General features: G+C 47.5%; 1 protein-coding gene across 3 annotated transcripts in view; it reads right to left on the bottom strand.

The window, feature by feature from the left end:
• The window catches only part of Pfkfb3 (6-phosphofructo-2-kinase/fructose-2,6-biphosphatase 3), a 51,074-nt gene that overhangs the window by 26,784 nt on the left and 7,456 nt on the right, over positions 1-16,834 (bottom strand). The window lies entirely within an intron of this gene.

Below are 16,834 nucleotides of genomic sequence, written 5' to 3'. Positions count from 1 at the left end.
CGCGCGGTCGGTCGGCTCAGCACGCGCAGCTCGGGCCGGCTGTTTACTCTCGTTCTTCCGGCCCTTTATCCCCCGGCCCGGCTTCCAAGGTAACCCCCATCCCAACAGTGCCGGGAGGACCTCAGCGGCGCAGCTCCGTCCGGTGTGGCCCGCGGCCTCCTGAATCCTGAAGCCCATCCCCTCGGAGCCTGGTTAGAATGCAGCCCTCTGGGGCCGGGGATGTAGCTCAGTGGTGCCGCCTGCCTCGCACGTAAGCGCAAGGTCCTGAGTTCGATCCCTGGTACAAAAAGAAGAAAAAAAAGCATCCTTGTGCTTTGGCCTTACTCCTCTAGCAGCGGCGCCCCAAAACTCTGCGTTTCAGTTATGCGCTCGGGGGCTCATAATGCCGGTGGAGACCCAGGCCAGAGCTGTCCCCTGAGGCGCCGCCTACCGCGACCCCACCAAGGCGGGGTGGCCTTCCCTGTACTTTCATCTGCCCTGGGATCTGGGCTTGGGCTTGGGCGGAACACTGCGCCCCTCACCGGGCCCCAGGTCCCGGAACTTTTGAGAGGCCTGTGGTGCTGGGTAAGAGGAGGAGGAGGTGGGAAAGCCCCTAAGGTTGGGCCGAAGTAAGAGTTTTGTGGGCGGGGCGCGGCTGCATCTTGGGCTTCCCGGTCCCCGATAAACCTTTAACTCTCCAAGCAGTCGGCAGCGCTGCACAGCCTGACGGAGAGGCACACACTTCGCGCAGAGGCTGAGCTGTGATTGGTGGGGAGGCGGCGGTGCTCGCCGAAACCCACACTGCGGTGGAAAAGTCTGCGCAGAGGATTCCACACGTCGCTCACGTCCTGCATGCTCTGCGGGGAGGGCTCCCCGCTCCCTGGCGGCGGGCACAGCTGCTCCCTCCTGGCTCGCCGGCCCCACCGACGGAGAGGCACACACTTCGCGCAGAGGCTGAGCTGTGATTGGTGGGGAGGCGGCGGTGCTCGCCGAAACCCACACTGCGGTGGAAAAGTCTGCGCAGAGGATTCCACACGTCGCTCACGTCCTGCATGCTCTGCGGGGAGGGCTCCCCGCTCCCTGGCGGCGGGCACAGCTGCTCCCTCCTGGCTCGCCGGCCCCACCCCACCCTCGCTTCCGCGCCCCCTCCGTCCCCGAGCCTCAGCTCCCCGGACAGTTTTGCTGACTGTCTGGTTTCAGCGCTCGCTCGGGCAGCTGTTCAGAAACCCGATGCACTGTACTTGGACTTGTTTTTCTGCACTGGGAGCAAATGCCAGAGGTGACACCCTGCAACGCCAAGGGAGAGTCCCAGTCCACTCCTGAAAGAAGAACACACCAGCCAGCGAGAGCTCGCGCCACTAGGAAGAGTTCCCAAACTGATTCGCAGGGTCCACGGTAGCAAGCGCTGGACAGGGAGAGCCCCCAGCAACTATAGCGCTCGCGCCTGCAACTTAGCCACTAGAAATTTTTGCATAAACCTGCAGGCCAAGCCGGGGGACCAGGGGGCTTTCTGTTATCTCCAAGCCCGTGGAGGTTGGTTTTTCCCCTTAGGGAAGCAAGGGTGGGATCTCCACCGAAGGTGAAGAGCTGGACCTAACGAAGCATCTGATCAGGGTCAGCTGTAAGGGCAGGAAAGCGTTGAGGTCCCCAGCTGAACAGTCACAGGTCAGGCACTTTCCCTGCCCGGTGTCAATAAGATTAACGCTGTGGGCGTCCAGACCAAGGACTAATTTCCTCCCAGTCCCCTGCACTGGAGATGTGTCCTTAGTTGGCAAAGGGAAGGCAATTTAACTCCTCGACTGCTTGGAATAGCTAAATGCAAACCAGCAGTGCTGAGGGACAAAGAGGAATTCGCACTTGTTTCACTGTTTGTGTTTATTTGTTTTGTTTTGTTTTGTTTTTAATAGCCAGCTAGAAACTCTTGTAGCTCTAGGTAAATTAGAGTCCCTATGGGAGGTAAAATTGCTTCAGAGAAAAAAACACAAACAACTCAACTGCAACTACCTGTACATTCTAAGTATTCACTGGCTCAGAGTTTACCAGTTTAGACCTTCTCCTCTTTCCCTAGTGCTGCCAATGACCCCCTATCTTCACCTCAGATGTGGCCCTCCAGGGTTTCACCAACTCCCAAGTCCCAAAACTAGACATTATAAACACAGTCCTACAGAAAGGCTGCAAAAAATGTGAACAATCCTTTAACGCATCACCGTCACATCTGCACAGCCAGAACTTCTCCAGTCACTTGGGCAGACACAATTTTCCTTAGATTCTGAGTCATGGTCCTAGAACCTGTTAGAGCCAGATAGACAGTCCCCAATCTTATGTGAAGGCATAAAGAGAGGTCTAGAGATTAGGGAGGTCAAGGTATCGGGTTCAAGATCAAGGAAGAAAGCCAATTAGGTGAACATGTTTTTTTTGTTTTGTTTTGTGTTTTTGAGATGGGAGATTCCTGTACTTGACACAGACAGCAGATAGCTGTCTCCTCTCTGGGGACTCATGATAGCCTCATCATAACCCAGGATGCTGAGGGGAATCAGAATTAAGGGACGATCAGACTGTGATTCAGAAGATGTCACCCAGAACAATTACACTATTTGGAAGGAAAGCACAAAGAAAAACCTTCACTGCAATAAGGAGTCATTAGCAGAGTGGTTACTTAAAATGATAGTCTAACATTCATGAAGAGTCTATCAAATGTCTGTTGTGCTGATGCAGATGAACTCATTGTTTAGGCCCAGCCTTGGTGAAAAGGCAAAAGAAATAGTTTTTCTCCATGACCTGCGTGCCCACTTTCTGCTGGCCAGTGTCATCTGATGGGCAGTAGTGTTCCCAGACATGCCTGTAATGTCAGCAATAAGCAGTTGTGGTCTTGTGCCAACCGTGCTTCTCCCCAGGGAGAGAATGAGAGCTGTAACAGCCCAGCTGTGGCAGGCTGTGAGCAATCAGAAGTTGCGAATTAGACACAAAGTGTCTTTATTTGCTCCTTTGAAAAATCCATGTATGAAAGAGTGAAGGGAGACACCAAATAAACAGCAAAATGAAACCTTTTATGGTCACCCATCAAAAGCACACGAGTGATTTTTTTTTAAATAAAATACTTGTAGCCTGGTGATGTATGTAATCCCAGTCACCAGAAGATTGGAGTGAAAGGGTCATAATTCCCAGGCCAGCCTGGGCAATTTAGTGAGTGACATCCTTTCGAAAGAAAGAGAGAGGTGGGGAGGGATTAAAATATTTGTAACATAGGATGAAAACAGATACTTAAACTGTCTACACAACATCATAGGAAAAGCTGGGCATGGTGGCGCACGCCTATAATCCCAGCACTCGGAGGCTGAAGCAGGAGGATCACTGTGAGTTCAAAACCAGCCTGGGGTATGTAGTGAGTTCCAGGTCAGTCTCAACTACATAGTGAGACCTTGTCTCAAAAAAACAAAACAAAAAAAATCACATAGGAGGTTGAAAACCCCAAAATCATAATGTGCACACAGATGTTTATAGCAGTTTTTTTGTTGTATTTTTGGTTTTTTACAGGCGTGATTACAGGAGTGCACCACCACACCTGGCCTTATAGCAGTTTTTCTTCAAACATGGAAGTCAAAACATAGAAACAATCAAGATTTAGTAGATGAATGGCCAAGCTATGGGATATTAAGCTAAAAAGACACAAAAGGCATAGGGGAACCCTAAATGCATACCACTGAGTGAAAAAAACTAATCAGAAAATGTTACAAACTGCAGGATTCCACCCACTGTCCCTGGTGTTGGTGGGGAGTCGGAGTGGGGGAGGAGGGAGATGGGAATTTATTTTAATGCCAGTCTAAAGGGGCTCTAAAAAGTAAAGTCTATTAATAATGAAAGGGGGTTCATTAGGGTTCTTTTATCTCCAATCAAGCGATTTAAGTTTCTCGTTGTTAGAGTTGGCCAAGGCCGGGCTGGTGAATCAACTCCAACTGTGCGACTTAGGTGAGTGCCTCCAAAGTCTCCGGTATTTCCCTTCCCATGTTACTTGCCTCCCGTGGGTCTTTCCCCTTCTTAAGGACACTCGTGAACCTGGGGCCGTGTTCCTGGACCCTCCTGCAGGTGTTTGCTGTCTGTATCACACCTTGCTTTGAGCCACTTCCTCAGCCTCCTCACCCTGTATCAGGATGTAGAGTGTTTGTGTTTACGTGTATTATATTATGACTTAAACGTGTTCCTGTATTTTAAGATCAAATACAGCGGACCTTCAAGTTATGACATACAAACAACTTGGGTTATTAATGGAATTTTAGTTTTAACTTACAACTCAAATGCCGGCCACTTGTGCTTCCAGATGGTCTCAGGTACAGATTTAATGCCTACTTAAAGAGTTCTGGAGGGAGCATGACAGCATCCTTTCCTGTGAGGAATTAGTTGAGAAATCCTGGGCCAGTGTCTCTGTAAGGACACATATTTACCTGAGTACAGGACAGAGACTTTGAAGGATACATAGAGGAGTCTGAGCCTGCATGTGACCAACCTGAGTTACAACCAGCCTTTAGAAACAAATTGAGTTTGTAAGTCAAGGGTCCACTGTGCACTGTATTCTAGCTCATACCAATGTCAGTCTACTTGCTTTGCTATTTTATGACAGTTACATAAGATGTTACCATAGGAGGAAGCTGGGTGAAATGTTCAAGGGACTCTGTGTACTATTTTGCAACTTCTCATGAGTCTATAGTTATTTCAAAACCAAAAGTTAATTTTGTTAAAAAATTTTAAATCAGTAATGGTTTACTCAAATTCTGAAAAAAAAAAATTGTGTAGATTGTATATATTCTGCCAGTGAGGGAGGAAGGACTTGATAGAAAGATAAAAACTCCATGATGAGTTTCATGTGTTGATAAGACCATTGCTTCCTCCAAGTGACACACAATATACACACAGAATTTGCACAAATCCTGCACCTAAAGAGAAATAGAATCAAGCTCCACGTGTGTTTTAGGGTTTTTGGGTGGGGGATTATTCCGTTGTTTTCAGCTTGATGTAGACCTTTGGCTGAATATCAATGGGTTTGTAGTCTTTGTCATTAATGGGCATGCTTAAAATAGAAAGATCTTAGAAAGAAAGGAAGGAAGGAAGAGAGAGAGAGGAGAGAGGGAGAGAGAAAAAGGAAAGGAAAGGAAAGGAAGAAAAGAAAGGAAGGAAGATCTCTGAGATGAGCAGAGGTCTCTGAGAGCTTCATGCTGAACCTCTTGGCTTTGGGTGAAAGTGGCTCAATGGTCACTCCCCACGGTGAAGTACGTATTCGGAGGGTGGATATTTAATACAACTACAGTGTTGCGGGGGTTGGGAAGTGATTAGGATTTGATGAGGTCAGCAGAGTGGAGCCCTCATGATTGAATCCTGATGGCTTTTCAAGAACAGGAAGAGAAAACAAGTCACACACACACACACACACACACACACACACACACACTCACTCACACACACACACACACACACAGGCACCCTTTCTGTTATATGATACTGTGTGCTGCGTTGGGACTCTGCCAGCAAGAACGCCATTGCCAGATAGAAGTGCTTGACCTTAGACTAGAACCATGAGTCAATACCAACTTGTATTCTAATGAAGTTACTCTGCTTCTGGTATTTTATTTCAGTAACATACCATTCTCTGACCAGTTTGGTTTGTAACTTAGTCTCCCTAAGCTTATCTATATCTATATACACTGCAAAAATCCATCCTCTAAAGAGTAAAATCTGAAGACCAGACCCTGGCCCATAGTGACCCTAAGCAGATAAGGCCAGCTACCCAGGGAGGTGTGGCTAATGGGCCAGCCAGTTCTTTCTTTGACACTTAATCCTGTTTTTCCATGGAAGTATGACCTAGAACACAAATGGCTTCGTTTCTTGCCAGAGAAGTTTCTTTATGGTAAAATTTTGGAGACATAAATACAACATAGAGAGAGAGATTGAAGAAAAATCCAGAAACATAGTAACCCATGGAAGCTCACAGGACAGCTGAGTGAAGAGCTGTTCCAGGGGAGAGGAAACCATGGACATGACTAATGCTTGGTGCATCTCCACATGTCTCCTAAGACTCTTCTCTTAAATCACAGATGGAAAAGAAGCAGAAGAAAACCACCACTGCCATAGGAAAAGCACTGCATGAATTTCACAAGGCAGAACATTTTCTAAAACTCAGTAGAAGCCGGGTGTGGTGATGCATGCCTGCAATTCCAGCACTCAAGAGGCTGAAGCGGGAGGGTCACCACAAGTTCGAGGCCAGCCTCGGCTACATAGTCAGTTCAAGTTCAGCCTGAACTGCATAGCGAGATCCTGTCTAAACAAGTATCAGTAGATACTGTACATAGTATATGGGTATGTGTTGATGGTTCCTACATCATTGTTTCTGGTAGTTCGGGCTGTTTTTCATCGTAAGACAAACTATCTTTCAGCCATCGATCATGATGGGTTAAGAGACCAGGTAGATGTGAAGGACAGTGTGTAAACAACCAGAGTCAAGAGCCCTCCCAAGAAGCCACAATTCGAACATCTGCTGCATTATTAGACAGTGCTCCTGAATAGAAATACATTTTACCCTGTTGCTTGATGCAGAATAAGCCTGTGCCCTCTTCCTACAGCAGATGCTCATCTTCAAACACTTGTAAGTGGCATCGTGTTCCCACTGATGTATGCATCCCTTAGGATAAAGAGGCCACTCTGACTTCAGAGCAGCAGAGAGACCATTTTCTCACGGCACACGGTGAAGGCAGTGAAGAGTGCATTTGCCTCATGATCTTAAAGAGTTGGGTTCTAGGGAAAAATGGGTGCTGAGTGACACTATTAGACCTATGAGAAACGCCAAGAACTCAAACCTGCTACAAGAGGCAACTCTAGGGAACTCTACATCATCTAGGTTTAGCAGTTCCACCATAACGAGTCCAGCCTGTCTCATCTCCAAAGCCAACCGGTGGGAAGAGGCTGTGGGGTGGGGATTCAGAGACAGCCTGTGCGTCTGGATCCCAGAGCCGGGTCTTGACCCTGTCTATACCTAGCTGGGACCCTTATCCGCTGATGAGGGACCCCGGGTGGTCTTTAAGCATCTCTGCCACTTCTCAAACAGCAAAGATCAGTGATTCCCATTGTTCTCAATGAAACACAACTGAAGACTTGATAGTAATGACTAAATTACCAGCAGCTGGAAAACGGCGACAACTGTTCATCACTGAATCGCAACGTCAAAGCCTACCACGATGTCAGAAACAAAGAAAATGTTTCACACACATGCTTGTGTGATAAATGAACATTTATACTTGCAATTGTGTCACCAGTCCACAAAGAATCCTGAGTACTGGCACACATTGTGGACTGGAGGCAGCGTCTGCAAATCCTCCAGAAACCTTGGGGCTGTGAGGAGGACAGTCAGCCACTCGCCGTGGACACTGTATGTACAACGAGGACACTAGCAGCCCAACTACCTCAAGAGACTGTTACGAGGATCAAATCCAGTATGAGTAGAGATTTAGGTAGAGTACTCAACCAGTGCATAAAGAGAGAAAGACGGGCATCTTCAGACTGTCTAGGCCCACATCAGGTAGTGCTTCTGATATCTGGATAGATTTCCTCAGCTCAGCGGATCAGTAACCCGACACACACACGCACGCACGCACATAGGAAGGGGGAGAGTCAGAGTTAGGTCAATCAAAACTGCTAACCCAGGAACGGAGAGAACAGAACTCAGCACCAGACCACCTTCTGCTGAGTACGAGAATGAGTGCCCCAGTGACAAGGAGGGCTGCACCGAGAAAGCGGGGGACAGGCACGGTGTCGCAAGGCCTGCCCGTCCCGCTGTGCAGACACGTGCAGTGGGGCAACTCTGGCTGATGAACCAGAGCTGGCGTCCTTTCCCTGCTTGCTTTACCCTCGTGTTTCTTCCTTCTCCCAGTGGAAAACATCCTAAAAATGGAGCGGATCGAGCTAAAGAAAAAAAAATACATTTTGGAAAGCAATGCGGACTAGGTATTGGAAAACTTAGCCCAGCCAGACTGTATTAATGCATAGTATTCAAACTACAAAAAGGCACCATCTGTAATCACCAGTGGTAAGAAAGATCCCATTCAGTTCAGGTCGCCGCCTTCAAGGGAAATGTCAACAACAGATTCATACCTCTGAAGAAGGCCATGAGAGAAAGCACAGGGCTAGGAGACAATGGTAGCGACTCACAAATTCAGGGGCAGTTCGCTGGCAGTGTACTGCCACCATGAACAGAAACCAGGCATTGGTTCAAAGGTACAACAGGGTGCTGTGTGAGTTAGCTTTCCACTACTGTACCACGATACCTCAGATAATCAACTTAAAAACAGGCTTTATTCTGACTCGGATTTCAAAGGTTTTAGTCCAGTGGCAAGACAGTAGGTTATGATGTAAGCATGTGTTAGGAAAGGATGTTTATCTCATAGCAGCCACAAAATTGGGGAGAGGAAGGAAGAAGAGGAGATGGAAAGAAAAGAAAGGAGGGGAGAGGCAGGGAGGGAGAAAAGAAAAGGACAGAAGGGAAGAGAAGGGCCAGGGACCCCCGCCCCCTCCGAGGCCAGATCCCCAGCACCTTCACTTCCTTCCTCCCCACGTCCCACAGGTTCCGACACTTCCCAGGACTGCCACAGGCTGGGGACCACGCTGTCCATGTGTGACCTGTGGAGGACTCCAGATCGAAACGCAGCAGATGCCTGCCTTGCGAAGTGACAGCCACGGCCAGGGACAAGAAGTGTCTGCCCCACCGCGGGTCTAAGCAGCCGCCAGACGCCTGCTCATCACTTTCTAGAGGGGTGTCCAGCAGAGCTGGGATCAAACCAGCCGGCCTCAGACTAGCCCTGCAAACGGAGGACCCCACATGACTGCGTGGGGCGAAGCCTGCCCCACTGCGCCCCTCAGCAACTCTGACTTTGAACAAGACTCTTCCACTTCAAATAGATCCCAGGGATCGTTTTTCATTTTAAAGCCTCTGAGCCTAGAACTGCAGTCATGAGCAAAGCTGGCATCAAACTACTGGGCCAGCACTTTAGTTACACATTTCATCACCTTGGTGGAGGGCCTCGCAGTCCCGGGCGAGACATCCCTTGGATAAGCCCCTTGGAGTGCAAGTCCTGTTGAGCGCCCCCTGCTGGCAGGGACTCACAGAGTGTGACATGGGGCTCACACTCCCACTAGAGATAGTTCTGTTTCCATTTCTAATTTTTAACCAATAAATGTATTTTTGCAAATATACCTTTAAATATTTTTCCTGAGGCCATCTTCCTGTGACCATTTTTGTCCACTGCGATGGTTAATATTGTTTGTGTGTGCATCTGTGTGTGTGTGGCACTTGTGGCATCAAATCTAGGGACCCTAGGCCGAGCGTAGTGGCACATGCCTGTAATCCCAGCACTCAGGAGGCTGAGGCAGCAGGATCACTGTAAGTTCGAGACCAGCCTGGGCTACAAAGTTCCAAGTCAGTCTCAACTACATAGTGAAACCCTGTCTCAAAAAAACCAAAACAACAACAACAACAAATCTAGGGACCTGTACCAGTGAACTACATCCACAGCCTTTTTTTTTTCTTTTCTTTTGAGACAGGGTCTCATGAAGCTGTCCAGGCAGGACATGAGCTTGTGGTTCTCCTGCCTCAGCCTCCTTGAGTGCTGGGATTCCAGTGCACCACCACACCTGGCTTGATGCTGAATCTTGATGGATAATTTGGTTGGCTCGAGAGATGTCTAGAACATGAGTAAGGCACACTCGGTATGTCTGGGTGGATCACGGGAATGCGACCTTGGGCCTACACCATGGTCCCTGACCCCTGTCATGTCCGGTGCTCTTCCCCTGCACCCTGCTAGATCCGTGAGCTGCACGACTCTCTCCTCCACCACATTCTTCTGCCACGACGTTTGTGGCTTGGAGCCAGCCAGCCATGGGCTGAAATCTCTGAGTCCTTGAACCAAAATAAACCTTTCTACCTTTAAACTGTATACATTAGGTATTTTATCCAGCAATGGAAGGCTAACTATACAGCCATGTGTGGCTCGAAACTGATTTAATCTGAGTTATTTCTGTTTCATGAAGACCCATTAGTGATCACTGTTTACAGACAGGAAGCAAATGCTGGGTGTGGTGTCAAACACTTCCAATCCCGGCACTGGGGAGGTGGGGGCGGGAGGCCACACATCGAGTACAAAGTCAACCTGAACTACACAGCCAAGCCTGTCTCCAAAAACAAACAAACAAACAAACAAAAGACAGGGAGTGAGGTCTACAGTCGGGCATGGAGGTGCACACCTGTAATCTCAGCATTTAGAGGCTGACACCAGAGGGCTGCCATGAATTCCAGGCTCCTGTGGGCTCTACAGCAAGTTCAGGACCAGCCTAGACACTGGATTATAACTCAGAGAAATAGAACCTGTAAAACCATTGAGCACAGGCGGTGGGAAAGCTTCTCCCTTAGAGTACACTGCCAACACATACATGGAGGGAAACAAATGCCCATTTGCTAATCACAGGAATAACTTTCACACAAGAACCACCAGGTGGGTGGAAGTTTGATTGAAAAGAAAAACCGGGGCTGGGGATTTAGTTCAGTGGCCCTGCCGCCTGCCTTGCAAGCTCCAGGACCAGAGTTCAAGCCTCCTCCGTACCGAAAAGAAAAGAAAAGAAAAACCAAAGATATTTGCAGAACCTCAAACTTTCCCCCACAAAACACTGACTAATCACAAAGAGAAGAGCCACCTTCCAGCACAAAAACCTGGCAGATGCCGTCCATCAGCAAGTAATCAGAGTAGCCCTTACGGGTGTGAGAGGGTCACATCACTCACTGCTCCTCGGGTATTCCTGCCAAACACGCAGAACCCAGATCTAACCATAAAGAAGCAACACGCAGCCCAAACTGTGGGACGCTCCAAAAAAAAAAGTGGCCTGAATACAGAGAGCTATTTGCACACTTGTGTTTGTAGCAACATTACCCACAATGACAGAGATGGAGGCAGCCAAGTTAGTGCCACGAGAAACGAACGGACAGCGCATATACACACGTGGAGGTGAGCTTCAACAAGGACAGCGGTTTTGACGCACGCCGCGTCATGGAAAAGCCTCAAGGACCTTCTGCTAAGGAAGAAGAAGCCAGTCACAAAAAGACAAGTACTATAGGGTTCCACTGACTCGCTGGAGTGCTCAGAGACGTGGAGAAAGAAAGTAAAACGGTGTTGCCCAGGATCAGAGGAGGGAAATGAGGAGTTGTTTAATAGGTGCAGGCTTTCAGCTTTGCAAGATGAAGAAGTTGGGAGACCTGGAGCACAATAACATGACTATACACGAGCCTACTGAACTGAACACTTACAAATGGTTAAGATACTAAATTTTGTAGAACATGTTTTTACCACGATTTAATGGGGGGCTTTTTGAGACAGAGTCTCACTATTTGGCCTCAAACCTTTGATGCTCCTGCCTCAGCTCCCCAAGTACTCGGATTCTAGGCATGTGCCACCATTCTCAGCTTGGAAAATGTTTTAACGGCTTCAAAAGGAAAAATACCAAAGCCATGAGAAGCCAGAGAGAGTATGAGAGAACGGAAGACACAGGACAACTCACTGAAACTTGTTAGTCTGAGTAAAATGCCAAGTCAGCCAAAATACTGTCACTTTTGCCAGGCATGGTGGCGCACGCCTGCAATCCCAGCACTTGGGAGGCTGAGGCAGGAGGATCACTGTGAGTTCGAGACCAGCCTGGACTACATAGTGAGTTCCAGGTCAGTCTCAACTACCCAGTGAGACACTGTCTCAAAAAAAAAAAAATGTCTATAAATAAAGAACCCTAGCATGAAAATTGGTGAGATTCAAATAAGGTCAGCATACTGGATATTAGTGTATCAATACTGATTTCTTGATTTTGATCACTGTCCTCCTTTTAAGAAATATATTCTTAAAGGCCAGGGATGTAGCTCAGTGGTGCCACTGCCTGCCTCACAAGCACAAGGTCCCAAGTTCAATCCCTGGTACCAAAACCAAAAACAAACAAGCAAACAAACAAAAAAGAAAGAAAGAAAAAAAGAAATATATTCTTAAAGGCCAGGGATGTAGCTCAGTGGTGCCACTGCCTGCCTCACAAGCACAAGGTCCCAAGTTCAATCCCTGGTACCAAAACCAAAAACAAACAAGCAAACAAACAAAAAAGAAAGAAAGAAAAAAAGAAATATATTCTTAAGAATTTACAGGCAGAGGGGCACCATTCCTACATCAGTTCTCAAATGGCTCCGAAGCAAATTGTGTTTCTCCCTTTGTACACACACAGACCCAAAGACACACACACACACACACGTGCACACGCACGTCCACACACACATAATCTACCTATACACATTCTCATCCCCTCTTTCTCTGAGTAAAGACAAAGATATATAGGTAGGGGAATGAGGAATGCGCAGACAGATACGGAGAAAAAAGGGAAGTAGAGAAAAAGAATGATAAAGCAAATAGAGTAAATAAAATGTTAATATTTGCACATTCTGGCTGAAGGCTATCTGAGAATGCTTTGCACTGTTTTTGCAACTTTTCAGCAAGCCTAAATTATTACAAAGTGAAAAGTTAAAACTTGAAAATGTTAAAGTTCACACGAGCATAAAACAGTGAAGAGTCTGCACGTTCACCTCAAAAGGTTCATCCACAGATCAAGAAATCACACAAAACTGATCAAAATTCTCATGAATTCTGGATGAACAATGAATCAAAGAGACATCTCTGATAATTCAAAAAGCAATGTTGAAAGATAATGACAAACATTGGGGGGCAGCAGTGCTAAGGATCAGACCCAGGCCCTCATATATGCCGGGCAATGGCCAGACCACTGAGCTACGTTTTTACTTTCTTTTGAGACAAGGTCTCACTAAGTTGCCCAGCCTGGCCTCACACTTTTGATCTTCCTGCTTCAACCTCTTAAGAGGCTGGAATCACAGGCCTGTGCTATCCGTCAGCCCATGGCCACTGTTTTTATGGTACACTCTTTCCATCCTTGTCGAAACAGGCTTTCAGAAGAGGGTCTGCCCCTCAACACATGTTAAACCTGATCATTTCATTGGCTTAGAAACACTTAGTGAATAACCCTCCCAGAAACAGCATATACCGACAGCCCTGGGACTGACTGTTGAGGAAGCTAGCAGCTGTTTTTGTTATCCTGAGCAAACAACGAGGGGATCAAAGAGGAAGTGTGGAAATAACCGGAAGGCCTTGAGAGTACTGTGGTAGGTCAGAAGGTCGCTAGGAACCCGTCTGCCTGCGCTGGTCACCTTAGGATGTCTTTCTTCCAACAGAGTCTTGTAGACAGTAAGAACTTGGCCTCCTGGCTATGTAAATCAGGCGTTTAAGACCAGATTTTAGTAAGGTGAGATACAGGCTGATGTGCTGCATACCCTGCAAGAGAAGAAGTGATCTTGGGAAGCTGATTACTGGCCTTGAACAGGATTGAGGCCAGTGGTTGCTAACACCAAAGCCATCGTACAAGTAAGTTTTAAAACATACCTGTGGTGACAAAAAGGTTAAAATTTTCAGGATCCAAATTTCTTTGACCACACACTTCTGCCCAGCATGTAATGCACAGCCATACAACAGCACACTAAGGAGGACTACAAAAGACAGCACAAGATAAAACTAAGCGCACGAAACCATCCTTTTCTCCCCGAGTTAATGTTATATCTTTCCCAAAAAGGTTAACATGTACAGAATAACCATTATCTAAGTCTAAGGAGCCTTTCCTGAGGCCGAAGTGAGAGGCTTTGAAGATTCACGACTCTGATGAGCAACTTCACTTACAATGCAGGTGTTTCTGGAAGATTAACAAGGAACTAGATGTCCTGGAAAACGCGTTTTCAAGATACTCCCCATCTGCCAGCTCAGGCCTTTCCCACGTCTCCCTTCCCTCGTAAGAACCCGTCTCTCTCCTTGACTGTGCAATCCTCTCTTGGAAACCTGCCTGCTGTCCCTCTTGACAGGGTACTCAGTGATCTAAATAACTCTTGCCTTTCCTGTGCTCCTTGTCTACTGGTAAATTCCTTTATGGCCGGGGTCTCAGGTCCAAAAGGTCTTTTTGTTTGGTAGGGTTTTGAGAACTAAGATCTGGGTTGAGCTTCTGAAAGAAAGCTGGACACAATCATAGGATAGTAAACTGCTAGGGAGATTCCAGAGAAAACTCCCTGCTGCCAAGAGCCCTGGAAGTCCCCAGGAAGAGCTCCAGGTGTGGGGAGAAAGAGCACATTTCCCTGGGAGGGGAACGGGTGGGCATGCACATGTGTGTGCTCACCACTGTGCACTGCGCCCTGCAGCTTCAGCTCCTGCTGAAGCTTCCACCTTCTCAACTTGAGGCAACAGAGTGGGTCCATGGGGACGCCCAGCTGCTCCAGCCTCGCCGCTGTGAAGCAAGCATTTCTCTGGGGGATTTGGGAAAAGCATTGCAGTGTCTGGCAGAGACTCTGCCCTCTGCCCTCTGCCTTGGTCCCAGACCTGAATCTGGATGGCATACTTCACTCACACTTGGGCATCTTCCAGTTGAGTCAGGAAGCACGGGGTGGTCCTGCCTCCTGCCTGTCCCACAACCAATATTCCGGGTGCTCGGCTGGATGTGGCAGAAACCTGAGGAGAAACACAGCCAAGCTGTGGCTGCCAGATAGGGGCATCCCTCATCATACAACCAAGACCACATTTCTAGCCCACTAGATCCAGGCTTGCTGCTCCACCCTGGCTTTCACATTTGAGTAAAATGCAACAGCAATGCCATAGAAACCTGGTGGTGGCAGCCTCGGAGACATTGGGTCCAGAACTCAAGAAATCCCTGCTTCTCCTTGATGTGGCAGTAGGATGGAGATCACCTGAACCCTGGACCCAACCCAAGCAGGTCTCTTCTGGCCCAGCATTAGCTATAAGACAACTCATTCACAGCCATAGACCAGTCCTGCTCTCCTGGGGCTCTCTCTTAGCCTCAGTCCCTACCTGCTGCAAATCTGGCTGATTTTGGGTCCTTCTGCATCCAGATCCCTAGTCTAGATCTCTGAGGGCAAACAGAGTGTGTGTGTGTGTGTGTGTGTGTGTGTGTGTGTGTGTGTGTGTGTACATATATGCTCTGGGGATGTGAGATGCAGAGGTGAGAAAGCAGTAAGAAACTGGCTAAAAAGTGAAACTGTTTAACAGCTGTAACCAATGTACTGATCTATCCATCCAATGTGGTCTTTATTATATTTTATTGTGGTTTGATAGTATTACATTGTCAGACTAGGAAGGCTGAAGAAACAGTGGTTTTAGTTTTCCTGAAGACTGGCCTTATTCATGGATAGCTTTCCTAATAAGCAGTTACTAACCTTTGTCAGGTGTTAACATCTGTCTCAGGAACATGGCAGTACATGTCAGAAGTTTTGTTTGATTCTATGGTATTTTTAAATCGATTTGTTAAAATAAATTCAGCAAATGGAAGAAGAAAGAAAGAAACTGGCCAGCCTCTGACCAGCTGAGGGTTTAGAGGAAAACCTCACGTCTCCTGGTAGATAGGGGTCCTTCAATACAGAGGGGACAACTGCTGACACAATCAGAAAGATTTTGAGCAGAGAATAAAGGACTGGGACAAACAACTTCAAAGCAGCACAGTACATCTGAGTTCAGGCTCTTATCAGCTGCACCTTCATCTCTCACCCCCTCATTATAGGAAAGTGGCTTCAAATTCCAGCTTCCACGCTTAGCTTAATCTCCCTGTGCCCCAGATCCCTACTGGCAAAACGAGGGAGCTAACAGAAATGTTGGCTATATTTATTCATAGCTGATAAATTAGTAATAGCTACTTTTGATTGAATGCACCAGGCATTTTTGTTGGTTACTTTAAATAGATTGTCTCTAATCTTTGGAGTACTCAACCAGGTAGATATTATTGCGAGTCTAGAAATAAGAGAACAATCTCAGATTAAAAACTTGCCCAAGAGCACAGAATGGACAAGAAGTTGCTGCTGGGAGAAGAAAATTGGGACTGAGGCAGTTAGCTTTGAAAGTAGTGGTCAATGTCCCCTAAAAACCCACTTTTTAGAAACAAAAAGGCAAAAGCACCCACTGGGTAGAGGAGGCAGGTGGAGGTTGGCCACAGAGAGGTTCCCAAAGGATCTTTGGGCCTCAAATCCTCCCCAACTTGCAACTGTGCAGGCTGGAATTTCCCTAATAGCCACTGACCCTTTCAGCCCCCAGCTAACAAACTTAAAGCAAAGATGCTCCCCACCCTCAAGAGAAGACACTGCCTGGCGGGCTTGCAAGCAGTCCCTTAATGATGATCAGTCAGGTCCTGAGTACAGAGAGGAGTGGAGACTCAGGCAGGCTCTGGCCAGACATGGTTGCTTCCGCAGCTGCTGAGAACGTCCTACCCAGCTCCATGTGGGCTGGCTCAGTGCTTGTGCCTGAGGAGAGTCGCTTCTGGCCAGGCCTGTCTGGCCTCTTATCTAAGACGAAATGCTCACCCTATGCTTCACAGCCCTGCTGACCTGCTCTCTCTTCTGAGCACTGGTCACTGAGCTTCTCCCCTGAACTCATCACACAGTGCCCCTGGGTAGACCCGTCTGTCTATTGTTTTGTTTGTGGTAGTACTGGGGATCGAACCCCGGGCCTTTGCAATGAGCTACATCCCCAGTCTTTTTTTCTTTTTTCTTTTTTTTTTTTTTTGAGACAGTCTCTTGCTAGGTTGCAAAGTTGCTCAAGCTCAACTCAAATTTGCAATTGTCTTCCCTCAACCTCTCAGAGTGTTGTGATTACAAGTATGTGCCACTATGCCCAGCTCACAAAGTTGATTCTTTGAAAAGATCAACAAAACTGACAAAACTTCAGCTAGGCTCACCAAGGGAGAAAAA

The sequence above is a fragment of the Fukomys damarensis genome, unplaced genomic scaffold (genome assembly GCF_012274545.1).
Source record: "Fukomys damarensis isolate Sample0158 unplaced genomic scaffold, DMR_v1.0_HiC HiC_scaffold_10, whole genome shotgun sequence".
NCBI classification, from domain to species: Eukaryota; Metazoa; Chordata; class Mammalia; order Rodentia; family Bathyergidae; genus Fukomys; species Fukomys damarensis.
This window is presented reverse-complemented; position numbering and strand designations above follow the sequence as displayed.